General features: G+C 37.0%; 1 protein-coding gene across 9 annotated transcripts in view; it reads left to right on the top strand.

The window, feature by feature from the left end:
* Window positions 1–27,081, top strand: part of gphnb (gephyrin b) — a 105,783-nt gene that overhangs the window by 13,521 nt on the left and 65,181 nt on the right. The window lies entirely within an intron of this gene.

The following is a 27,081-nucleotide window of genomic DNA, read 5'->3' as shown; positions in this document are numbered from 1 at the left end:
TGTGTTAAACACCACTCGTTAAAAACCTCATATGATAGTTATTCTTCTTTTACTATTTTTCATAATAAATGTTTAATAATTTGCTAACGTTTGAATTGGTGCATAGTTGACACACTTGCATCGTGCTAACTGGCAGAATTTACTCGCTCTCTGATTGGATAATTGGATGATTGGACTTTATTATTCCTGAATTTCCCCCAGCTTATTCACAAGACTCTTGTTCTTTTTGGTGTTATAAATAAAGCGTTTGCCAGAGCACATTTATAGTAGCACTGCATGATAAAAAAACCACAACAATTTGGCAAAATTATTTTAAGCCGGTAAAAACAGAATTTATAAAATAAACAGTTGATTGTTTGATATCAGTAATGTATTTGCCAGTAGTGTGATATTAATTAGATATCGAGAGCAACTGAACATGCTGCCATTTTCTTTAGCTCAGTGATTAAGGTGCTGGGTTCCTGATCAGAGGGTCTGGGGTTTAAGCCCCAGTATTGCCAAGATGCCACTCTTGGGCCCTTGAGCTAGGCCCTTAACCCTCTGTGCTCTAGGGGCGCCGTATCATGGCCCACCCTGTGCTCTGACCCCAGCTTCTGAGCAAGCTGGGATATGCGAAGAACGAATTTCACTGTGCTGTAATATACATGTGACAAATAAAGTCTATTCTAATCTATGATAAGTGATTAAGCAATTACTGTCATCTAAAAATGTAATTCTGGCGCATGCCTGACTGCGAGTGTCACGTTGCGTCTGTGTGCTTTTTTTTACCAAAAAAGCTCATTGAGTTGAGGAGCGGCATGCGTGGAATATATTTGTTCCTCAAACACAAAACCCCTGCACCCATAATCATCTGACCTTTTAGAAATCTCCACCCGGTGTCTCTATATTTCTCCTACACACACATACACACACAACTGTCAGGTTGTACACAGGCAGGGTTCGCTGTGTTATTTTATTTTATATTTTTTCTCCAATCATGCTCAGATTCAGGAGTTTAAGCGAGAGCTTGATATATCTCCTCAGCTATCAGGAGTGGCTGTAGTGGTGTGCATGTTCTTGGCTCCCTGAGTGTTTTCGTATCAGATCACACACTCCTAAACACACCTGCTTTTTTTTTTTTGTTTTTAGCTCTGTCAACTTTGTGAGTGCTGACCTAAAAACCAGCTAAAGCTAGGCATGATAAAATGGGGCTGCAGCCACGTTCCTGTCACATAGCAGAACTGCTATAAGACATGCAGTCCAGTGGAGAGGGTACATTGTAGGTCAGAGTATGCAGATTGCAAACACACACACACACACACACACACACACACACACACGCATGTACATGCACACAATGTTCTCATAGTGCTTCACATTGACCACAACCTTAAACATTCTGCCAATAGATGAATATATGGTTGGTCAGATGGATGCATGGATGGATGGAAACTAAATGGCCAATGAGCACACTTGCCTCTGCAACAGACAGCATGCATCTCTCTCTTTCTTTTTCTTTTTTTCTTCTTCTCAGCTGTAGCAGCACAGGCTGGATGAGGATTGAGTAGGCGGCCTTCACGCTTACATGTACATCAAAGCACACATGAATCGGCTCCAGCTTCACACAGCAGCTAATTTTAGAACGAAGTCAGAGCCAAAGCTTCATTTATTGCTTTTAGCTCATTTATCATTACTTTATATAGCTCATTTATCAATTCTTCAGTTTATTATTTGCATCATTCTTGGTGTATATTGGATTTTAGTGGATAATCAGATTTTTTTATTGAGAGCATTTCAAAGTGTCATTTCTAGACTGTTCTAATGCAGTAAAATTCAAATATGTGAGAAGATTCAGATATGTGCATATTATCGTGATTTGAACATCATGACTCTGCAGGTCAACATCTAGTTTGTTAAACCAGTTCACTATTTTATAGGTTGTTTAATAGGGAAATTCCCAAATACGTACTTGAGCTTTGGGTGAGATCTTTGTTGGCCTGTTTTAATGCAAAACAATACTTTAATAATTAATTCTTATATCCTGAAGCCCTACTCCTTCTTGGTGCTTCTGCTTCATGACCTTTGCTACTAAAGATTTTCACTTCCCAAAAGTAGTGAATTTTTGTTTAGAGAGAGAGAGAGAAAAAGGGAATGTATATTTTGTGCAATACATTAAAATTATTTTTACCGTAGTAGGGGGGAAGATTTAGGGCCTCCCGATAGGCTCAAGATAAGTTTTTATCCAGTCGTCCAGAAACCACACATTTGAATCCAAACGATGACACAGGAGGGACTGAATACTTGCTTTAGATCTGTGAGGTCATACATGTGGAGTAGCGCCTTATGATGCAGCACGAGCAGGAAATTGTTGTCTTCATGTGTGTCTGGAAAAGCACATTTTAGCCTTTCAGCTCCCAGGTTGGTAACTGTGGTACGATGGGCTGGTACTGATGGGTGGGATTTATCGAGATTAAATTAGGAAGAAACAGTAAAATGCAAAGACTAAAATGAGTTACAGTTCTAATATTTAAAAAAATATGAACCCTAAATTAAAATGTAAAAAAATCCAAACCTTAAAACACTACATTTTACATATTCTGTGATGGGGATCACACTTTAATAAATAAAACAACAATTCCAAGCAAGTAAGTTACGTGTTAGCATACACTATTTAGCTAGAACCTTGTCGGTTGCCCTTTAAAGCTCTCTTAATATGATTTTTAAATGTGCAGCATTATTCAATTTAATGTAATTTTTACTAAAACAGGAAGTCAGGTGATATTAAGTAAAGACTTCTTTTTAAATAGATAATAGTATTTAGCTAACTCAACAGCTAAAAGGTGTAAGGTGATTTTTATCATGCTGGGGGGTGGGACACGTCAGATTCTTCAGATAAAGGCAAAAACGAAAAATCTGATGAAAAGCTGAAAGATGTCATAAAAATTGTTGATTTGTAGTGGTGGTAGAGAAAGTGACGATTTTTAATGCACACTAGCTTAGAGGCCAAGACCTTACTGACCATAAGGCCGAGATATTCATACTAAAATCCACATCACGTCAGTTTTTTAAAATGCGATTTTGACACATATTCCATAAAATCTGACATTTTGATATTTGCATTAAAAAAATGTATGCATGTAATTTTCCTGTGTTTGTTTTCTTCCTTGTTTCCGTTCTGATAGCGAGCCCTGCTCAGGTAAACGAGATTGTAGCGGAGACTCTGTTTAATCTCATTCATTCTCCTTTAATCTGTGGACTTTGTCACAGGGCCGCTTTAATAACTGCCCTAATAGAGTGGTGGATAGAGGGATCAGATGCTTGGAGGCATTCAAGGCCGTGACACACACTCCTGTGCTTGGCTTCTCTGAGTGCTTACACACACATATGGTTTCAGTGATGTGTTAAAAGGGAATTTTAGGGTGGACAGAGTGGTTTTACTGAACTTTAGTCAAAAAAGAACATAGAGTTGTTTTGTGTGTGTGCTCCGGGCTAATGGTCACCTGATCCAATTAGTGGATGTTTTCTTAACTGTAAAAGCTAAGTTTCATTTATTTATTTTATACTACCTGTCTAAGCAAATTGAATGTTAAATGATTTTTAACTCGTTTGATTCAGCAAGTTTTAGGTCTACCACCTGTATCACGTAGTGTTGCACTTATGTGGCAAATGCTATATTCATGCTATAATGCAATTTTTCAAAAACTATAACAGTTCATTTTTAGTAAATATCCATTCATTTTAAGAAGTGAGTCAATAAAAATAATTTTTCCAAGGATACATCGCTGTGCTTTGTCTGTCATATCTAACTGACGTTCTATACAGGTAATATTTCAATTAGACACACCTAATAGCGTTGTATTAGCATAAAAAAAAAACCTTGTTAGCTTGTGTTTCTGCTAGGTGCCCAGGTTAAAAAAACAAATGTCTGTTTTGACTTTTCTGTCACTCCAAAATTTTGTTCTGTCAATCTTAATTGTCCTTTCTTTCTTTGCACTCACATTCAGGAAACCACACTCGGTCCTGCATCTTTGCTCCTCTATGTGGACACCCCTACAGACTAGCCATGTATGACCGTTTACTAAAGAGCCACCTTCATCGGTTGATAATGGCATGACTGCTCTACCATGACTCACTAAACACACCCACTTACTACATCCAAGTGGTGTGTATAAGATTACTGCGGGGGTGAGAGGCGTTTCTTAGAGTTTTGCGAAGTCTCTATGGACCAGATTCTAAAACGAGCGTCTTTACTTCATACACGGTCTTAGTGCCATGGTGTAGTGGTAGTGAGGTACTGATAAAGGATGATGAATATAAAGAAACAGTATTTACCTCACACTAGACTTGTTATTGATTTTTCCCCTGCCCACCATTTTTTTTCTTTCTTTTTTTTTTTTTTTTTGCCATTTTAAAAAGAAACAATTTAATCTGCCAGATCTGGAGCCTAAAAAAGAGAGGAAAATTAGCATTTCCATCATTTTAGGTTTGAGGATAGTGTGGGGGAGAGAGTGAATGTATTAGGCAGTCAGAGCTGTTTGTTGGCATCTGCATAGGAAGAAAAAGCATAGCTCAATGGTTTTTCCAGTAGCAAGACCTTATAAGCATAGTTAATTAAGGTTAAATGTATGAAGAAAAGTATTAAATGGAATGTAAATTAAGTTAAACATCCATTAATTGTTTACCATAAACAGAAAGTAAGGAGTGCTCAAGCCCATTTGTAATAGGATGAGATGGAGAAAGTGGCAGGGCTTTTAGGGACAGTCAGTTAATATTTACAGTACATTCATGGCATTAGGCCAAAAATTCTTATTTATACACCTGAGCTGTTGAGGATTCAGGGCCTTTCTCAAGGGCCCAGCCGTGGCAGCTTGGCAGTTCTGGGATTTGTACTCATGACCCTTAGAGCATTCAGAACACCTGCCCAAATCATTCCCAATTCACATGTGCATTTATTCCTGTTCTATTAGATTTGTATGCTGTCTAACTCTCAGTATTAGTGCTGGTGCATTGTACATATATTTGATCAATAAAGCACTTTGTTTTAGTCTACTGTTTCATCCGTAGCCTCTCCTGATTCAGGATAGAGCAAGCAGAGCTACTATTGTAAAAAAAAAAAAAAAAGGGTGGGTTCAATTAATTTATTACACTCTATAATTTAGGCATGGTTTTATGATTAAAAAGTGATTTTATTATGCAGCCTGGTGTATGTATCATTCATTACGCAGACATATTGAAAGTCCTAGAGCCTAGTAGGGAACAGGTCAATATATTGTTCTGTATTGCTACTTTACACTCCTGTTAGCTAACTAACTAGCCTTGTAACAATATGCAAGTCCAAAGCCTGCTCAGTTGAACAAAACATAGGACTTTGCACTTGCCTGGCTAAAGAATATATTATATTTTCTATGTGCATGCTTTGTTATCTTTTTTTATTCTGTACTAATATCATGTTCAAGGCCAGTGTATATGCTCCAATCCTATGAGATGTAGCCTTGTATACCTGTCCTGAATAATTCAGGTATTCATTATGTTATTGTCATTGAATTAGGGAGCAGGTAGGAATATTTATGTAATCAGTATAGAACAATGTGTCAGCACTGTGCTATCAAAGAGGACTGATTGAGAACAGCAAAAGCCTTGAGACATGTTCATTTTTTTTTTTTGCCTGTGTTCCTATCATGACACATACTTTTGGATTCATTTGACTATTGCGTAGTTAGAAATAGGAGGCTTTTTCAGTTTGTCCTTTTTGAGAACCTCTACATTAAAATTCGACAACAGTGTGTTTCCTTTTTAGAGATGGTTCTATACCCAGTCCTTATCATCAGCTAAGAGCTTTTAACTATACAGACTATGCCCTATTTTGTTTGTAATCAAATCTATACTTATATTAGGGTTTAGATTAATGGCCAGTAGCCAAATACTGTACATACTGATATACACACACTAACTGATCTGTCTGCAATTTAGTTTCACTACATTGACTCTGAGAATCTGGTACACTATTCATCCAGCTTTACATGCTTTACATCAGCCCAAATATTATTACAGTGTAACAGAACAGATCGTCGTAGAATTAATATACATTTCAATTGTATCTAGAACTATTGTGATGCTAGCTGTTATTGTCACTGCATTACAGCAGGTGCTGTCATTAAAAAAGTCAAGTGTTAATCTGTTTCGTGCTAGGTGACTGAGGGTCATGAATGGATTGTTTTATGGGCCATTTTTTTCAAAACGGTTCAAAACCCAAAACCTAAAGCTGATTAAACTCCGACATCTCAAAGCCCTGTACACATTTCTTTTTAGCATATCTTTCTTCAAGGTATAGAAGAAAAAGATGCTGGGGTGGAATTGTCTGTATATAATCTGATGTAAATGATAGAAACTTTCACTGACATATTGTAACATGTGAATAATAAATATTGAACTTATGTTATAAGAGAAAAAAAATATTTCAGGACATGCTGTTATAGGAAAAGTATGCCTGTTATAGGAAATGTCACTGTAGATTTGTTCCCCCCTTATAACAGCATGTCTTTTTGGATAATCATTATTATTATTATTAGTAGTAGTAGTAGTAGTAGTAGTAGTACCCCATGACCAAGGAATCTTAAATTGCACTAAAGTTGCATTGTTAATGTCATGCTAGGGGAGATATAAAGACTTCAATTCCAGCTGTGGCACATTCGCTCAAAATAAGCTACAAGATGATGACCTACTTTGTAGAGAACAAAGATAAGAAGCAAAAATCAAAGAAAACAATAATTTGAAATATCGCAGCACTAAAGCGCTAAGATAAACCAAAATTGTGATTATTGGCTTGTATGTTTTATAATATCTTGAATTTATCACTTTGTTCAGCACTTAATTGTGTGTCACTCTCTCAGTTCGTGGATCAAATCTTACCTGAGCTCTATGTTGAAGCAGAACAACTCATAGCTCCAACTATGCCACAGTTGTGACGTACTGATTTGCTGTGTGTGTGTGTGTGTGTGTGTGTGTGTGTGTGTGTGTGTGTGTTTGTGTGTGTGATGAGTCACTATGCTGCTTGGTGAAGTTGACTCTGTAATTAGGGCTGTAGGGAGGAACAGGTTCATCAGAAGAGTCTGTCTTTCTCTTACGTCTCTTATACGGGTGTTACCATGCCCTGTTTTTCCTAGCCTGAGCTGTGTATCTGTTTAGAATATATATATATATATATATATATATATATATATATATATATATATATATATATATATATATATATATGTTTGTTTGTTTATATTTATTCTCAAGATTTGAATGCAAAACAGTTATAAACTTATATGAATATAACTATAATTATATATAAATTATATAATTGTATTACTGGAATTTTAATTCCACTTGAATAATTATTACAGACTTTATGTGCATAGCCTAGAAAGATTACATCATATTTTACATTTAGATAAAACCCCCAGGAGAATTACACTGTGAGGACAAAAGTTTCTGGACACCATGCCTGTAAAATTCATGTGCTTTTTAACAATCCTATTCTACATTTAGTCCCCATTTGCTGTTATAATAACCTCCACTCTTCTGGGAGAGATGTTCCACTAGATTTTGGAGTGTGCTTGTGGAGATTTCTGCTCATTCAGCCACAAGGGTGTTAGTAAAGTCATGTACTGATTTAGGGTGAGGAGGCCTGGGGTGCAGTCAGCAATCCTACTCAACCTAAAGGTAATCAGAAGGGTGGAGGTCAGAACTCTATAGCAGACCACTCAAGATCTTCTACTCCAACCCATGTAAACCATATATTCATGGGCTTGCCTTGTACAACATTGTCATGCTTAAACAGATTTGAGTCTCCCAGTTCAAGTAAAGGAAACATTCAATGCACCTGCATACAAAGACATGATATACAATTTTGTGCTTTCGACTGTTGTAACAGTTTGAGGAAGAACCACATATGGCTAGAAAAGTCAGGTGTCCTAAAACATGTCCATATAGTGTAGGTAAATTTGATCCTGTGTGAATTGACATGATTGCTAACAATTTGATTGATTCAAGAAGTTTTGCAGTTCAGTATACAGAAGTGATCTCAGACTAAAAACTAAAACACAACCAAAACAGGCAACAATAAAGACAACGTTTAAAGCGATGTATCAGACTTATAAAGTTCCTATTAGATCTAAAGCCTTCTTCGGTCAAGACTTTCCATACATGTAATCATGTGCACATATAGAAACCATAACATATTGAATTAACCTGTGATTTATATTATGTGCACAGGTGCTGTTAGAGGAAATTAATCAACACCTTCTGAGCAGTCAGATCAGCCTTGTGGTATAATAATGAATAACATTTAACACCTGGTGTGTTGAAGACTGGCTCATTATGTCTTAAAACTCACCATTATTATGTGTTCCAGTCAAGTGAAAGCTGCTTTGTTTGGCAGTATTTTTAGTGCCTGAGCTGTTGCGATGATGTTCGCTAGATTCTGCAGGCACCATAAGGACAGCTGTTCTCTCAGGTTTCTTATTTTGGAGAAATTTCAATATCACATATGTTCTTGATGAAGGCAATTCCGTAATTATGTTCTGAGGAAAATGGAAGTTTGACGTATCGTGTGCACTGGGTGCTATCACTGCCATTTTAAATCGCATCACGTTGTGGAAATTAAATAGTAATTGGCAAAAAGAACTGATTATTATTATATGAAAGTTTCAAATTGCCTGATTGTACTAGAGGAGTCCTTCAGACTTACAGTGATATGTGAGGCAACTCATAATGTCCTGCAACCCAGCGTCACAGCCACACTCTCATGCTTTCCAGATGACAAATTGACAAATTCCCTCCATGGTTGTGTGTGACTGAAATGCAGACGCGTTGAACAGCGTGGCTAACAGCTATCAGCTCTGACAGAAAGCAGTGCGACAGCCAGCAGATCGGCTTCAGCAGTGGGAATGAGTTCAGGCGTGCCGTCTCACACGTCTGCTGCAGCAACCGACCGGCTTTATTATGCACAGTAGATTGTGCTGTGCGCGCGCGCACACACACACACGTGTATGTGCACATCCCTGCTGTAGCACATTAAATCTGGTTCGCTGCTTCTGCTTTGTGCCTCTGCAAAAGAGAAATAATCCTCAGACTGATAACTCATTTATGTCGTTCTGATTTTGTTACCATAGCGCTATGATTCTGTTATTATTGCACTGTGATTGCGTTTCCAAGGAACTGTGATTCTGACTCCAAGCAGCTGTGATTCTGTTTCCAAGGAGCTGTGGAGTTGTTACCGTGGCTATTTCTGTCAATGTAGGGCTCTCACTGTGTTACCATTTACCGTTGCGTTATGCCTCCATTACCATTTCCTTATTCACCCTTTCTGTCATGCTGGGATTCCACTACTGAGTTCAGTTTTCAATCCCATCCTTCATTTCAATTACATTTTATTCTATTTATCAAGCTATTGTAACACAGTGCATCCTCACCATGCGGCTTTACAGAATTCTGGATAAATACGTTTTAATTCAGATTAATACATTCATCCCTAATGAGCAAGCTGTCAAGGAAAAACTCTGAGATGACAAGAGGAAGAATTCTTGAGAGGAACCAGACTCAAAATGAGACCCATCCTAATCTGGGTGATTCCCGTTAATTCGCATGGTTCTACGATTGTGATCTTTGTGCTGTTTGTGATGCTATGTATTTTTAATACTTTTTTATTTGGATTTGAATTTCTAGATATGGGATTGATCGTTCATGATTCACTAAAGTGATTCTGATTTCGCTGAGCTGTAATAGTGTTATGAATGCTTTGTGTAGTGATTCTGTTCCTTGTTCCACAGCACTGCTATTCTACATGTACATTTACATTTACAATTATGGTATTTGGCAGACTCCCTAATCCAGGGTGACTTACAATTGAGCAGTTGAGCGTTAAGGGCCTTGCTCACCAGTGGCAGCTTGGTGGTGCTGGGATTCAAACTTGTGACCTTCCAATCCAGAGTCCAGTGTATTAACCACTGAGCTACCACCTCACCTATAATCTTTTTTCTGCTTCAGAATGAGTAGATTTCTGATTCCATTTTTGTATTTTGCAATTATGATTCTATTTCCATACATTTGTAAAAGTGAAAAGAGATGGCACACACCCTTTACTCAAGTAGAAGTACAGATACTCATGTTTTAAAGACTCACTGAAGTACTGATTACACTTTTTCACTCAAGTTTGAGTAAAGAAGTTTGGGCTCTGACATTATTACTACTACCTGTTTTAGTGTCACACTGGTAACTGGACCTCACATCAAATTAATATATAATATGAAACTAATTCTAATTTTGTTATCTAATTAATGTATTCAGGCTGAACATCCACCATATACTACACAAGCAGAGAAAAGATAATGAGGATCAGGTAATCAGTAATGTCTCTGTTCTCAGTCATGTTTACATCTCTGACACCCTCTGTCCCATCCACGTTAACCCCAAACTTCTTGTTGCCCTCTGCCTTGCTTGTTGTTAGCTCTGTAGGCTAGCCCACATCTGTGGTGCGTGATAGCAAGGAAATGCTACACTAGTTAAAGGTTGAAAATTTCGTGCAATGATAAGAAATAGGTTTACGGGCTGAAAAAGTTGTGCAATGAAAAGAAAAAATATTGATCATGTCACCAAACAGATTAAAACTAAAGTAACGAGCCTGGATTTAAAATGTAAGAAGTAGAAATTACAGACATTTGTGTTAAAAATGTAATGGGTGAAAGTAAAAAGTTGTCTGAAATATAAATAATGAAGTACTGATACCAGAAAAATCTACTTAAGTACAGTAACGAAGTATTTGTACTTCAGTACTTCCCGCCTCTGCATGTAAATTATTTCCATATTATTTAAAATGTGGGTTTATGAGGAATATTGTTTTATCACATGGGTTACTGCATGTGTTTAGGGGAACATCACAGCGCACACACTCTATATAATGCAGAGGTTAATCTTAATGACAAAAAAGAAGAAGAGAAAAGGTATTTGTTATACTGTAAGCACATTATCAGCAGATGGAGGTAAACGAAATTCAGATCCATTGCATATGTGCTGTCATGCATCACATCCTGTGTAATTGGACTTTATTCGGACTGCAACTATGAATGCATTTGTTCCAGCGCGACAGCATTTTGAAACTGCAAATCCAAAGGATGCCGACTGTGTCCAAAGATTTTGTTATTTAACACAGGAATGTATGATTGTGCTCTCTGAGATTCTGTCATTGGATTCATCCAGCTCTACTGATTTGGCTGCATGTAGGTGGCTACAGAAATCTGTGTGTACTCCTGTAGGAGTGTGAGAAATCGCGATCTAGCACATGGATCTACGTCGTCTAGACAGAAACACCCTCGGAGGGGAATTCCGACAATCCAGTTTTGCATCCCATTTAAGACAGGCTGGATTTAAAACTCAGATTTGCATAAGTGTTACTGAAAACACTTCACTGAATTCTCACACAGATATGTTGTTGTAATGGGTTTCGGTTTAGTGTTTGTCACACAAGGGGAGCTCCAAACACTTCTGAATAATCACACGTTTTTGTTTAAAAAAAAAGGCTATGCTTTAAAGCCTGTTCTAATTTTGGCACACAGGGAAGTTTATGATTTTTCCCATCTGTAAAGAAAGCGAGATTCCACAAATTATATTGTATGTCTATGTACTCCAATAAGCCATAACATTATAAACACTTGCCTAATATTGTGTAGATCTCTCTATAGCATGGATTCTTTAATGGCATGGACTCCACAAGACCACAGAAAGTGTCCTGTGGTATCTGGCACCAACATGTTCGTAGTAGATCCTTTAAACTCTGTAAGTTGCTAGGTGGGGCCTTTATGGATCGTACCTCCACTAGATGTTTAATCTGATTGGGATCTCAGGAATTTGGATTTTAAGCCAAAATCTATAACTCTGTTATATTCTTCAGATTATTCTTAAACTAGTTTTTTTTTTGCAGTGTGGCAGATAGCATTGTCTTCCTCAAATTGTCTTTATGTCTTTATGAAATACTGTTGCCATGAAGACGTGTACATGGTATGCAACAATGTAGATAGGTGGTGTGTATCAAAGCAACATCCATAAAGGTCCGAGGTTTTCGATCAGGACATTGTCCAGAGCATCATACTCTCTTTGCAAGGTTGTTCTGTAGTGCATCCTGTTGCCATCTCTACCCCAGGTAAGCGACACACACACCTGATCTGTGACATCATGTAAAAGAAAACACTACTCTGACCAGGCTGCCCTTCTTCTTCCATTGCACCATGGTCCGGTTCTGTTTTTTTTAGCAATTTGCAGTACTCTTCTGTGGGATTGGATCATACAGGCTAGCCTTTGCTCCTCATGCACATCAATAAACCTTGGGTGCCCATGACCCTGTTTCCCTGGACCACATTTGGTAGGTATTAACTACTGCATACTCTGAATTTTAATGTAATGGCTGATGGTTGTATGTTTTACGCTACTAAGGAAATACATCACCCATCGTTCTCTGATCGGTTAGTTCGACTTTACAGGTGAGGCACTAGCTAAAGGTAAATTTTCACCAGGATTGATTCCGAAGCTTTTGAGGAGACATAAGAGTTGCAGAATTGCACTGCAGTGGAAGTTTGTAAATGTGCTGCTGGGCTGCATTTCTAACACACTGCAGTAAATGTGAGCATTATGGAAAATATTTATGGAAACAAATGACACAAAGTGAAAAGACACTGCTTTCTATTCTTTCTATTCTATACTGCTTTCTATCTATTACATTGCACAGCCAGTAACAGACCAGTATCCTGTCTAGACCAAAGATGGGAAAAGTGCACACATCTTTCACTCAAGTAAAAGTACAGATTGTTTTAAAAGACTTTGGTAAAATGTGAAGTACAGACTACACTTTGTCACTCAAGGTAAAGTAAAGAAGTTTGGGTTCTGACATGTACTTATGTAAAACGTATCCATTACTACTACCTGTTTTAGTGTCATGCTGGTAACTGGACCTCACATCATAATATATTAATACAAAAGAATTTCAAATTTGGTTACCTAATAAAAACATCCAGGCTGAACAACCACCATATTTTACACAAGCAGATGTTAATGATGATCAGGTGATCAGGAATGTCTCCGTTTTCAGTCATATTTACATGACTCCCTCTGTCTCATCTACGTTAACCCCATACTTTCTGTTGCCTTCTGTGATGGTCATTGTTATATTTGTAAACTAGTTTACATCTGTGGTGTACGCAGAATTACGGTGGCCGAAAAGTGCAAAACACAATAACACAACGGAAAACAAATTAACAAATTAGAAAACACTAACAAATCCGAAAACGAAATAACAAATGCAAAAACAAATAACAAATCCGAAAACACAACGACAATTCAGACAATAGTCTGTGAATGAACACTTAATGATCATTGGACGAGACACCTGTCATTCAAGATATACAGAAAGTATGAAATCTTAAAACTTTGTTTCTTGTACATGTGTAAAGTTCTCAGTTTACTTTAAACTATTTATTATTTTGATTAGTGCACCTTTAAATATAAGAGAATAACAGAAGTAAACATTGGCAAGCAAGAGAGAAACTGGAATTAATTCAAATCTACTTTGAGGAAGGATCCTTTTTTTAATTAAATTGTATTATTATTATTATAAATGTATCTATTTTTTATTCTTTCTCCTAAATATATGTGTATATATTTGTATTTTCATGCACCTGTTCTGTGTATTGTAATGTAAATTGTACTTGTTATTGCCACATTGGTTTTATATGGCTAATTGCTTAATAAAAACATAATACTGTTGTATTTCCTGTATATCTTGAATGACAGGTGTCTTGTCCAATGATCGGTAAGTGTTCCATTCGCAAACTCTACCTGCCTTTTCCAGTTTGTCTGAATTGTCATTGTGTTTTCGGATTTGTTCATTTGTTTTTGCATTTGTTATTTTGGTTTTGGTTTTGTTAGTGTTTTCTAATTAGTCTGGAAACTACACGCAATGAGAAGAAAAAATATTGATCATGTCAACAAATAGATTCAAACTATAGTAACGAGTCTGGTCTGTAAAAATCTACTTAAGTACAGTAACAAGTATTGGCACTTCGTTACCTCCCATCTCTGATCTTAACACAGGTATCAAAATGCAACATTAAACTTTGGCAAGAATCACAAAGCGTCATTGTAAGTGGCAAGAAATGTAGGTTTAATGCATATCGCAAAATAAGGCATTTCCAATATATCAAATCTCATACGCACACATATTACGTGCATTTGTGGTGTGCTGATGTGGACAGAAACAATCACCTTGTCCATCCAATGATTATTCATGTATTAGTATCTTTCTGGGGATCAAGTGTCCCCCCCATAAGGATAGGAATATGTTACAGATTTGACATTGTGGGGACCAAAGGTTTCTATCTAGGGTTAGATTTACGGGTAGGTATAGTATATATAAGCTGTGTTACTATTTGTGTCAACAGAGGGAGAAAAGGATTGTTTAAAAGCATGTGTGTGTATGTGTGTGTGTGTGTGTAGGCTAGACTTCTCTGTGTGTGATGGTGGTGAGTAATCCAGCTTGGTCTGTTCTGCTTCCTGTGTTTGCCATGTGCGTGATCATAAGAGCCGTTCGGATCAGATCATACAACCACAGCATGAAAACTTAATGCCCCCTACAGCTGTACATAGACTGCCTGATCTAAATGCGGTCCCTTCTGAGCCACTTCTTGTCCCCCTTTGCTTGTTACTCATGTCCTTGTTGCCTCTCTGCTATGAGTGACACTCCAGGGTGTTTATGCTTCTTACAAACGATTACACAGAGGTATGTGAGCCTCTTAAAATTCCATGTGCTGTCCTATGTCCTATTGAAAATGCTCTCGCTGGCAAAGAAGCTAAAACGGTTAATATCAAGCAAACTCCACACCAAAACCATTACACATTCACCACAAACAGGCTTTTTGCTGTTTATTCTTGCTGATCCAAAAGTTTGGAGTATAGTTTGAAATTGAAAGTGGCCAATTATATTACAGAAACAAGCAAGGTCTTTGCATTTTTCAGTTGAGCAAGAGTGCAGTAGTGCACTTAAATCACAGCCATGTTGAAATACAGTGTAACCACACCCCACTGTTTTTATATAATAATTTCAATAAACAAGAATTACATATATACAGATATTTCAGACAAATGTGGTCAAATGTGTTTAGTTGTTCTGGTAGTGAAAATAGATCTTAAAGAAGATACACTCATTTCATAGCACATGGGCGGTGCTGGATGAAGTACACAAACCATGTAGTTTAGTTAAAGTAAAGACACTTTGTAGAATATGACTCCAGTAAAAGTTAATTGTGCTCACTTTAAACCTTAACTTGAGTAAAAGTACAAATGTATTTGCCTTCAATTGTACTTAAGTATCCAAAGTATGATGTATTTATTATGGCTATAATGTTCCTATTATCATTTTTGTCACGAGCCTTTGCTTAATCAACTTAATTTATGTAAAAAAAAGACTCTAATGTTACTCTTAAATCTAATCTATTAAAAGAATGATAACAATTAGTCAAACATTGATTGATATCTATTAAAATTGGCATGAGCCCAAAACCTTTTTTGAACTATTCATAAAATTGTACAAATAAGGCCACGGGTCTTGTGGCAAGTTAGAGTCAGGAGTTTCTTTCATCATTTATTGCTCTTAAAATGTTCTGCTTGCTGTTGGACTGACAATGAACTGTATGTAGTGTGTAAGTAGATACCACCAAGCAGCAATCAAACTAAGTTAAAACCAGACCCTACTTGGGTATACTTTATTTCAGTAACAAATTACATTCACTTCGTTACTGTCCACCACTGCATGTGGGTTTGCTGTCTAGCTAGCTCACATTGGTTCATAGTTTTCTGGTAGGGTCAATTTAGTATGCCTTCCTCCTTTTTGTCTTCATATGATGAGCTTTCAAATTTCATTAATACAGAAGTTTTATTTCTGAAAAGTATCTTTTGTCATGTCTGCTGAAGAAACTAATGTAGTAGCTGTTTCGAACTAGGAACTGGAATAAATGGTTATTAGAAATATAGATGCTTTTGGAAGACCACTCAACCAATCGAATTACTGGTCCAGAGAAAGCAAACTATTCATAGCAGCTGTAACGTACGTGGTAATGGAATGTTCCACACCATTAAATGTAACTGGAAAAAGTATTTCATTCATTCATCAAGGTTTATCACACTGTCGTTGTGTACTTTCCTATATGCTCCTGAATGCGCAATTCTTTACATATAAACCTACGTTATATTCTGCAATATTATTAAAATAAACATTTTTTTTAACATTAGTCTTTGTTTGAGGTTTTTAATGAAGTCTGCTGCAATCTGTTTTCTCATTCACTGAGAAAGTAATTACATTTTTGTATTTGTATTTATTTTTTACTTTATTTATTTTTTATTTTTTGGAAGAGCTGTTACTTTAAGGCTATGATGCTTCAGGGAAAAGGAGTGTGATTGCAGATCTGCCAAATAAGCCAATAAAATGCTGTGATCTGACGCTAACGCAGTAACTCTCAGTCCCAGGCCTGCACTAACACACACACAGACATACACACACACACACACACACACACACACACACTGTTCGGCTCCAACACACCTGATTCAGCTGGTCAGGTCATTATCCAGCCCTTCATGAGCTGAGTCAGGTATGTTCGAGGAGCCTTTAGAGAGTAGTGCAGTGCAGGGGGAAACTCCAGCAAACCACCACACACTGGTCTAATACTTAACATATTCACTAAAAGGACGGAATTTTTAAACAGATAAAGCAGTGATCTGGACTCAGGGTTGTGTATCGCTGCTCCAGTATAAACAGTGTGCTATAAATAGCAGCGGGATTCCACCTCTCCCTGCAGCCTTTACAACTGCTGCAGGATCTCTTCTCTTATCTCTCTCTCTTCTCTTCTCTTCTCTTCTCTTCTCTTCTCTTCTTTATTTCCTTAGGTTTTTTTTTAGATTGCCTTTTTCTTTCTTCTCTTCTCCCTCTCCTTTCTCTCTTCTTTTTTGCCCACTTTTCGTACTCCACCGCCTTTTTATCTTCTTTTCTTGTTTTCCCTGCTCTCTTCTCTTTTCTTTTCTTCTTGTTCTTTTTATTATTTACTTCTCCTCACCTTTATTTCTTCCTTTACGTACCTGCATTCCCCACCTTTTTATTTTCTCTTATATTTTCTTTTCATGTCCCCCATTCCTCTTGTACTAATCTATCACCCTTTCACTGTTTTCCCCCCCTAGTTTCTTCTGCTTTTTGTCTATCTGTTTTTCTACTTATTATCTCCACACTTTCCATTTCTTTCTTTTTTTTCTTTAAATCATCAGAGAAACAGAATCTGTAGCAGAAAAAAAAAGTAAGGAACACAATGAGATTGCAAATGATAGGAAGTAAAGAGCAAGAGGAAAAGGTGATAGGACAAAGAAAGGCAATGTGATACAGGGAAAACAGAGAGGAGAAATGCTGATAATATGAGGACTGATAGAACTGAAATGCAAGAAAAACAAGGTGTGTGTCTGCGAGTTTCGAAAGTTAGGAAGCTGCAGTGTTGTGGTCATAACGGGAAAGAAGCTAAACCGTAATTGCTGATGCCATCCAGAGGATTGAATGTAATGAAGGCTGCTGCTTATGGCCAGCTTCATTAGAGAGTAAGAGAGAAAGGGAGGGAGAGAGAGAGAGAGATAGGAGGGGAATAGGAATATGATTGTGGACCGTGTCCAGGGAAATAAGCAGTGCTAAGACATAGAGCGAGAAAGAGAGGTGGAAAAAGAAGGTAGAAGGAGGCCTCATGTATAGTGTAATAATGTTACTGTAGAGTCAGGGATCCCCAGGCCGTGTGTTTCCTCATAAACACATTTCCACAGCAGCTGATCTGCAAAATGGGAGTTTCCAGATTCAGCCCGCTGCCTTTTCATTTTACCTTTCCACTTTCTCACATTTCATTTAGGTCATATTTTTATGCAGCAAATATACAAACTTTCCATTTAATCATGTACACTTACCTTATATGTGCCTGCCGTTTACGTTTACTCACTGTAGTCCAGTTGTTTTAGGACAAGCACTAACCAGATTGTATTCAGGAGAGCACCATGGGCATTTCACTTCTACATGCACTTGTGTCAAATATCACGTTATACCACAGTGCAATTGAATGCTCAAATCTGATTGGTCAGAAAGTGCACATGCATTATTTTCATATAATCGCACGTTAGCATTTTACATTTGTAAAACAATCATGTCACATTTAAGGATTCACAGACAGGTTGTGCTTTCTGTCTGTTTTTTGTGTGTTAGAGACTTAGCTATATTGTAGGTTTTCACAGTGTTAAATCGAAATGTGTTCTATTAAAATTCCTGATGTGTCAACCAATAACAAAATGAAATATTATAATCGTCGACAAACGCATATTGGTATAAGCAGAGTAACACACTCCAGACCGTATTTTCATATGGAAATAATGCTTGCGTGTTATAGCACATCACACAAACTCACATGGATTATTTTCATATAAAATCACAGTCTTTATTATTCCTTGCATAACAACATCCTTTTATTATGGGTCATGATAATCTCTTAGAACAGTGTTTATGAATGTCATCTTGGTAGCACCGTCCTTTAGTGAACATTGTTATGGGACAACCACATGCAATCATAATAAGCACAGTTCTAGCTACACTGCATTGTGTTGTGTGCAGTTGTGGAAGTGCCCTAAATACAAGCAAGCACTGAGTTATGGCCAGTCATGTCTGCCTGCACTCATAAGACTACACAAATGATGACATGGTATAAAAATGCTGGTATAGGTAATTACACTAGGATACAAGCAGTTGTGATGTGTTTGTGACTTTTAACCATACTTCCTTTCAATTAAACTTAATTACATTACAGAACTTTAGGATCACTCGCTATGATGTACTAGTGTTTCCTTCAAGTTGTTATACAGTGTTTCTGGGATCTGGTGTGATCCTGACAAACTATTACTGAGAATAGATGAATGATTAGGCCTATATAACTCGTTAAGGTAGATGAACCATTGGGTGTATGGATAAAATTTAAGGTCGACCTTGAATGGATTATATGCAAGGCCTTTTTTGGGTAGTTAAATTAAATATTAGGTCAACTATAGAACCATAGGATGAAAGGATTATGTTCAAGTTTTAAACAAAAATGGATGGATGGGTAAGTAGGTGAATTATAGGCAAGGTCAAATCTAGAACCAATGGATGGATTAGATGCAAGTTCCAATCTAAAACATTTGGATGGATGGATGGATGGATTAAATGCAAGGATGAAGCTAGAACTGTTGAATGGATGGATGCTAGGTCAGATTTTGGATGGATGGATGGATGGATGGATGGATGGATGATGCTAAAAGTGCTATATATACATTTGTAATTGTTTATATTTATATATTTTTTTTGGCTGGATGGCTGGATTATATTCAAAGTTGAAAGATGGATGGATGGCTGGGTGGATGGGTAGGTAGGTTATATACACGGCCATATTTAGAATCGATGGATGAATTAGATGCAAGGACCAATCTACAACTTTTGGATAGATGAATGGATAGATAGATGGATGGATTAAATGCAAGTTTGAAGCTAGAACTGAATGGATGTGGGGTAAAATTCAGGATGGATGGATGGATGGATGGATGGATGGATAGATTATATGCAAGGTTGAATCTATGACCATTATGGGTTTTCTGATTGTCCATTAATGTAGCCATTAAACAGAGTAGCTCCTTATCCCAGAAAGGGCATTGTTAAAAAATCTATATTTTAAAAGTATGGATGATGTATATATGGATAGATGTATGCATGGTTGCAAGAATAGAATGATACTGTCAGCACCACCACTACTGACCTTATTATAAACTGTGGTTTAACATTGTTTGTGCTCATTTTATGATATCCTTGAGGGGCAAATAAACATGCACAGTAGCTGACACTATCATGTTTCCGCATGAGAATTTCAAGGGGCAGTGTTATCAGAGGACGCACTTTAATTCAATAACCCCAGCGGTGTGTTTCATGGTGGATTAGGCTTGAGCGTGAAATCTTCTTCACTACCTGCAGTGTTAAAGTCAGACTGTGCGGTGTGTTCATGCCGAGGTCATGCAGCGCGGGCAGGAGGAAGAGCTGAGCTGGCAGATTTGTGATGCTCCCCTCACCTCTGGCAGAGCAGCACCCGAGTGTGTCCAATAGGAAAGTATTAGACACAAAAAGATATTACATGTAGATAAGTGTACTAATGTCAATGTCAATATGACACATTGTACAAATAAGTCATTACAAGACAGCATTTAGCGATGTCGGCTCTTGTTTCACAGAGTAGATGTTTTATGATTTGCAGGTCTTGTGGCTCATTTAAACCTGCCTTGGCTGGTAACTTGATGAAGTTTTACATTAACAGGTATTTTTGGTCTATATAACAAGCTGACAAAGTGAACAGCTAGAGCTGCACCTAATTAACGTAGCTTTACAAGTGTTGTGTTGTTTTTTTTTTTTATTGTTGCTGATGATGTATATGGCCATTTTGGGGTTTAGAACCTCGAGTAGCAATTGCTCATATGCATTAATGATAGCTTTTTTTTGAAGGGGTTTGTTATTGTGCAAAGTAATCAATAACACATTAGCACTCACTGTAGCGAGGCAAACATAATTATCCTTCTACATTTTTGCTAAACACATAATGCTGCTCAACATGACACGGGGGCCGTGTGTTCACTTTGCTCTAGTGACTCCCCATGAAGCCATTACAGTCGGAGAAGGGCGAATCTCTCAGACCGATCCACTACATCAGCACTTTGAGAATTCAGTGCCCTTACATGACAACAGCAATAGGAAATACACACTGTAATAAGCCCAGCTGTGGTTCTGTTCTTCCCCTGCCTCGATATTGTTTGTACGTGCAAAGTCACAGCACCGGAGTCTCTGGAGTAGAACATTTTGACAATTCAAGAAAAATCACAATTTTCTTCACTATAATATTCAGAGTGAAATTTTACTGCTTATTAAAAAACAAAAAAAAAAAACACCTGGTGTTTGTACATATGAAACACAATGAGTTCCAATTCCACCGTCTGCTACCTGACAAGTGTCAATGTTTAAATATGTACATGCCAGTCGAAAAAACTTCATAATGTGCATGAAGGAAAACTGTTTTCAAACACTGGATTTAGCTGATCCTTATTATCATATAGTGTTTCTATAAAAATCTAAAGAGACAGCCCCGGTCAATGGGACAGAACATTGCTGAATTGTGAACAGGACATGAGGGTTAAATAGACAGCAAAGGAGCCCAGAGAGTGTCTTATAGAGCGTGTCGCCCCTCGCATTTGTGTAATACGCACATTATTCATCGGTCCAATCAGCCAGCTGCCATTCGCCGTGGCTCCTGTTACATCGGTGAATTATTCAGAGAATTATTTAAGTGCCTGTAATCACAGAGGAGCCTGATGGGTAAAACGAATGGAGAAAGCTTCCCGAGCTCACCTCCTTATATCTACTGAGAATAAGGAGATGAAACAACGACAAAAGAGAAGAGGGGAATGAGGCATGAAACAGAAAAGGACAATGAGGAGAGAGAGAGCTCGTTTGAAAGAAAGCTTGCGAAGGAGATCCCTATATCCTTTTTTGAACGTGGATTTATTAGTTTATTTTACAAGGCCACATCAATCAAGGCTTTAGCTAGGTTGGAACATCAGCGTAAATGTGCCAGCGTCAGCTACAAGTTAATTATCAAATTAAAAAAAGTTGGGTTTTTTTCGCAATCATATTAAAGAGACCTATTTTGGCCAAAAGTTTTACTTGCTGTTGTTTTCCTTAACTACAAATATAGTCATGTAGCCAAGTTGACCTTACTTTCTGGTTTTTAACAGGGCCATGCGCAGGGGGTGGACCGGTGACTAGAGCCACTGCCCCTCTGCCGTCATCGGCTGAGGTGCCGCTCTCACATTGAGAAACAATAGAAACAATGTGTAATTGCGAATCATAAAAGATGTGGTTATCAAGATATTTCAGGACATAAAAAGGTTTTGCTGTAAAAGGAACAAGTAAATATGCAAATTTATCAGCAATGTGTAATTGTCATGTTATTTCAAGACATCTACAATGAAGTCTGAAATTATTAGAGTGTGCTGTTTTCTCTTTTAATTGTATATTTGTAATAACTGGATAATTTGTATTTACAAGCACTCAACCACTTTTTTTGTTTTGGGCCACTGCCCTTAGTTTCAGTGAAGGGAAATTGTAATGTTACAGCATACAAAGATCTTCTGCACAGTTGTGTGCTTATATTTTTTCCTATATTAAAATTTGGGAAAAGAAACACATATGCATGTGACTTTTTGGGTGTATATAGTGTATAATCGAAATTCAGCATGTTATGTCATATAACATGCATTTATTAGAATCTAATTATAAGTGATTTCTCAGTCAGTTTGCAATATACAGTGTTTTGTACATGTTAAGTGTTTCTACATAATTCTAACATACTGACCACTGGATGTTCAACGTGGCACCTCATGGCAAAGAACCCCTCTGAGCATTTGAAAATTTGAATTATTGCTCTCCACAAAGATGGCCGAGGCTATAGGAATATCTATAACGCCCTGAAACTGAGTTACAGTACAGCGGCCAGGGTTATACAGAGGTTTTCCAAGACGGGTTTCACTCTGAACAGACCTCGCAAGTGTCGATCAAAGAAGTTGCTGTACGTCAGGTGCAGAAGTTTGCTTCAAAAACAGACGCATGAGTGCTGCCAGCATTGCTTTAGAGGTTGCAGAAGTGGAAGGTCCGCTTGTCGGTCCTCAGATCATACGCTGCACACTGCAACAAGTCGGTTTGCATGGCCGTCGTCCCGGTAGAAAGCCTCTTTTAAAGCTGGCTCACAAGAAAGCCCGCAAATAGTTTTATAAAGACAACCTGTCCAAGAGCATGAATTACTGGAACTATGTCCTGTGGTCTAATGAAACTAAGATAATGTATACGATAATAAGAAAATTTTCTCTTGCTGCTGGTACTGAAGAAGCTGTGATTCATTGTGTGAGACATGGATTCCAACATATACTGTAACATGTACCTCAAACACATCGGCAAGATGAAGGTGAAGTTGAAGGTGCTGGAGTGGCCAAGTATGTCTCCAGACCTGAACCCTATTGAGCACCTGTGAGGGATTCCCAAGCAGAAGGCGTTGATGCGCCATGTGTCTAACATCCAGCAACTCTGTGATGTCACTATGGACGAGTAGAAGAGGATCCCAGCAACAACCTGTGCAGCTCTGGTGAATTCCATGATCAGGAGGATTAAGGCAGTGGTAGATAACAATGGTGTTCACACACAAAATAGTGACACATTGGACACAGTTTTGACATGTTGACTTAGGATGTCTGTTGGCTGTATATTGAGTTATTTTTAAAGGACAGTAAACTGTCCCTTGAGAAAATATACTAAAATGTTTGCTTAAATGTGAACTTTTGTGAGATACTGTTACTGAGTCCAAAAATATTGAATTCCATCAACAACAACGAAAAATCATCAAAAGATGATTAAAGAGATAAATAAAAATCACATTTTTGACATTTAATAATTGAGTTTTCATTTTCTTATATTTACATTTTAATTTGTTATATAACATGGCAACTGTTTACCCAGAAATCAGAAACTTTGGAAAATGTGTCTGACAGGTGTTTCGCGTTGCCTAGGTCTAACCTATTAGCTTGATTTTTTTTAAGCGGAGATGCCCAAACTAGGATGTCATATTAGAAAAGGAGAAAAGGGGGAAAATGCCATCGAAACACATTTCTAAATTAACAATGAATCTTTTAGTTTGATAGAGTATAAACTGAAAAGCAAACTAACTGACTCTCGCCTACATAATATCCCTACTTATGTCAGCTGCAACCAAAGTGAAAAAATTGAACTTTTGAAAAATAAGGACCAGCTTTGTGTCTCTCATTAGAGATCACTGATATTAACAGAATATGGCTGTATTGCTTATAGTTTGAATAGCTGTATTAGGCAATCAACTCTATTTTACTATATATGAGATTGTTTCTATGGTGTCATTGATCCAGACAACTTTGAAAATAAATCTATATTAGTTTAGCAGATCACATTAATATATATATATATTTTTTTTAATTATGAAATCATAAATGAGGGGAATCATAGCAATTAATTAATTAATTTTAATATAATACATTTTAGAATAATGCAACATTTATTTTCTGCCTACGGCCCTCAAACAAGTTAGATTTCCTTCTCCCAATTTAAAATTGAGTGGTCTGCCATCAAAGTGCCATGTTAAGTTCATCTGAAAGATTAAATTTTGATCTGTCTATTCTCACTTGTACTTGTACTCCAATGTCTTCAGTGTACAGCCAAAACATTAGAATTGGCTCTTTGAATACTTTTAGAGGGTAATGTAAATATATGACATTTTAGTGAGAAAAATAGCACGAGATATGTTAAAGAGAAAATAAAACAGACAGGGAAAAAGGAAAGGAGTGGGATGGAAGGAGAGCTCTTCCTGTCTAATCCGAGTGGTGGGTGGAACATAGTTGCAGTGGCTTCATTAGTTAGCGTTCTTCCAGTATTCATGGAGGTGTTAATAAAACATCAATACAACAGCAGGCGCTGAGTGGAGCCGCTCAGAACTTCAGCAGATACTAAATAGGCCAGGTAAATGAGTGGAATGGATGAGTGTTGTACTGAAAGATAGAGGGAAAAAGGCTACACGTGACTGAGCTGATAACCAAACAGGCTTTTATTGATGTGATCATAGCTGTAAATATTTCACAGCTTTCTTGTTTAACTCACCAGTCCAATCAATAGGTAATAGATGATTAATAAGGCTATATCAGATCTGCAGATCCAGTAGACAAAATGGAGGAAGCTACTGTAGGTAAGGAGGTAATGTCCAAATATGCTATTATTTTACTTCTGATTGGCTGAGGATTAGTAATGGCAGAGAGTGTCAGATATTCTAGGTCTGCATATGTGTCCAGAGACTGAAAGGGTGTTTTGAGGACCATTATTTATTGCTATAAATTGTCATTCTAAAGAAACCCAACCTATTTTTCTTATGTCCAAATTAAAATACAGGGTTTATGCTAATATTATCTATACAAATCGTTTTTTTAAGACCGCATCAGATATCCTTTTCGTCATGGCCTGTATATGCATAAAGAACCTGATGATAAGAAAAAAATATTTGATGAGAATTTTATAGTCAAGTATAGTCATACTTTTTAAATGTACATAGCAGGATGGCAAAACTGAATGGAGAACTGTGATTCATATTGTTCCAACCTGATTAGTACATATTTGTATTATTATTTGGGTACTCTGTTTCCTGCTACTTTATGAAATTGTGTCACTGAGACAAACAGTGACTTTTTAAGATGAATGTATGATAATTTAGAAGTGCTGTTTGCCCAGTAATAAACTGAAAGCTGTAAACGTCACTTACTTCTTATTTTTGAGCGTATAAAAATATTTTCAGGGTCAGTCGATGATTGTGATTCCTTGTAGCCATTGTATCTCTTCAAAATGACACTTTCTAAAATAATTATCATTTAAATTTAGAGAATATTTATTTAACCATTAAAAAATGTTGACCTATCTCAGACATTTATTTTTGGTTATTGTGTGTTATTGTCCTTACATTATAACAGGTTTGCAACTAGAACGCTTGAATTTTAAGTAGAAAATTAGCAAATGCACAAACTACACATACTTCTTAATGGGACAAGGACATTATAGTCTGTCTGTTTGTCTGTCTATCTATCTATCTATCTATCTATCTATCTATCTATCTATCTATCTATCTATCTATCTATCTATCTATTCTAATCTAATCTAATCTATTCACTCTGTAACCCTGTATCCCCTTGTTAGTCCTTTCATCTTGCAAAGTTGTGCGTTATTTGCAATTCAAACTGTTTTTTTGTTTTTTTTAATCGTCCTACTTCTTGTCCTTTATGTGTCTGGTGGGTTTTTTGTTTCAATCCCAGCCTGTTTGTTGTTAATGTGATTCGGGATTTGTCTGTGATTACTGTGTCTGCTTGTTAGATCATGACAGAGATTATTAGAAAATCCTAAATTAAATTGCATTGATGCATCACAACTAGATTAAAAAAAGGGAATATACTAGATGCCACCTTCCTCTTTCAATCACTGGATAATTTATTTAAAATTCAACATACCATATAAGTGCTCTAACTCTGCAGGTGTGCAGTGGCAAAATTGATGTCTCTGCATAATTTGTCAGCATTCCTCCACCATTTTCGTGAGTAAAACAGATTCTTACTAAAAATTGGCTTTTTTTTTCCTTTTTTTTTGTTCAGAGCAATGCTGCTACAAACTCTCCTATAGTTGCTCAATTGGATTGAGATCTGGAACAGTAAAGGCCTTAGCTTGTAAATGACATTGCTTCAATCTTCATTAAACCGCGCAGTGAGTTCTTGTGCCCGCTGGATGTGGGCAGGGTCATCCTAGAAGAGAATCGATTAAGAAGGTGAGCAATTAAAAGAACTGTTTATTGATTTGCAGTGACAGTGGCTTGTAACTCTAAAAGGACAAGCGATCTTGAATGGTGCAAAATGTCCTTCACTGTATTGTAGCCACCAAGTTTCTCTGTAATGTCACCTGTTTGTATAATGAAATAAATTTAAAGACCAAAATATCCTGTGCTGAACTTCTAGTCATGTTAATCTCTTTTAGAAATATGGCACTGTAGTCACTTCAGAATGTGGATCTGAAACAATAAACATCATTTATATGACATTTCAAAGTGTCCTTTTTTTAATGCAGTATCTGTACAAAAGGTTTATTAGACATATGTAGATACCTGGCATTAATTAAAATAAATATATTAATTTCTGCCACTGACACTAAAACTGTGTTTTGATTAGCTCATAGTTCACTATATAGTTTAAAATGACATTGCCATACTGTATTGAGTCAAGTTATATAGTTAATATGAAGACATTTGGGATTTGTTATAAAATTGTGTTTTCATGGCCTGGTTAGGATTGTAGAATTGACTGTAATGACAAAGACATTACTGTGGGTCAATA

This window comes from Silurus meridionalis, chromosome 23, assembly GCF_014805685.1.
Source record: "Silurus meridionalis isolate SWU-2019-XX chromosome 23, ASM1480568v1, whole genome shotgun sequence".
NCBI classification, from domain to species: Eukaryota; Metazoa; Chordata; class Actinopteri; order Siluriformes; family Siluridae; genus Silurus; species Silurus meridionalis.
Note: the sequence above shows the minus strand (reverse complement) of the source record. Positions and strands in the feature narration are given on the sequence as shown.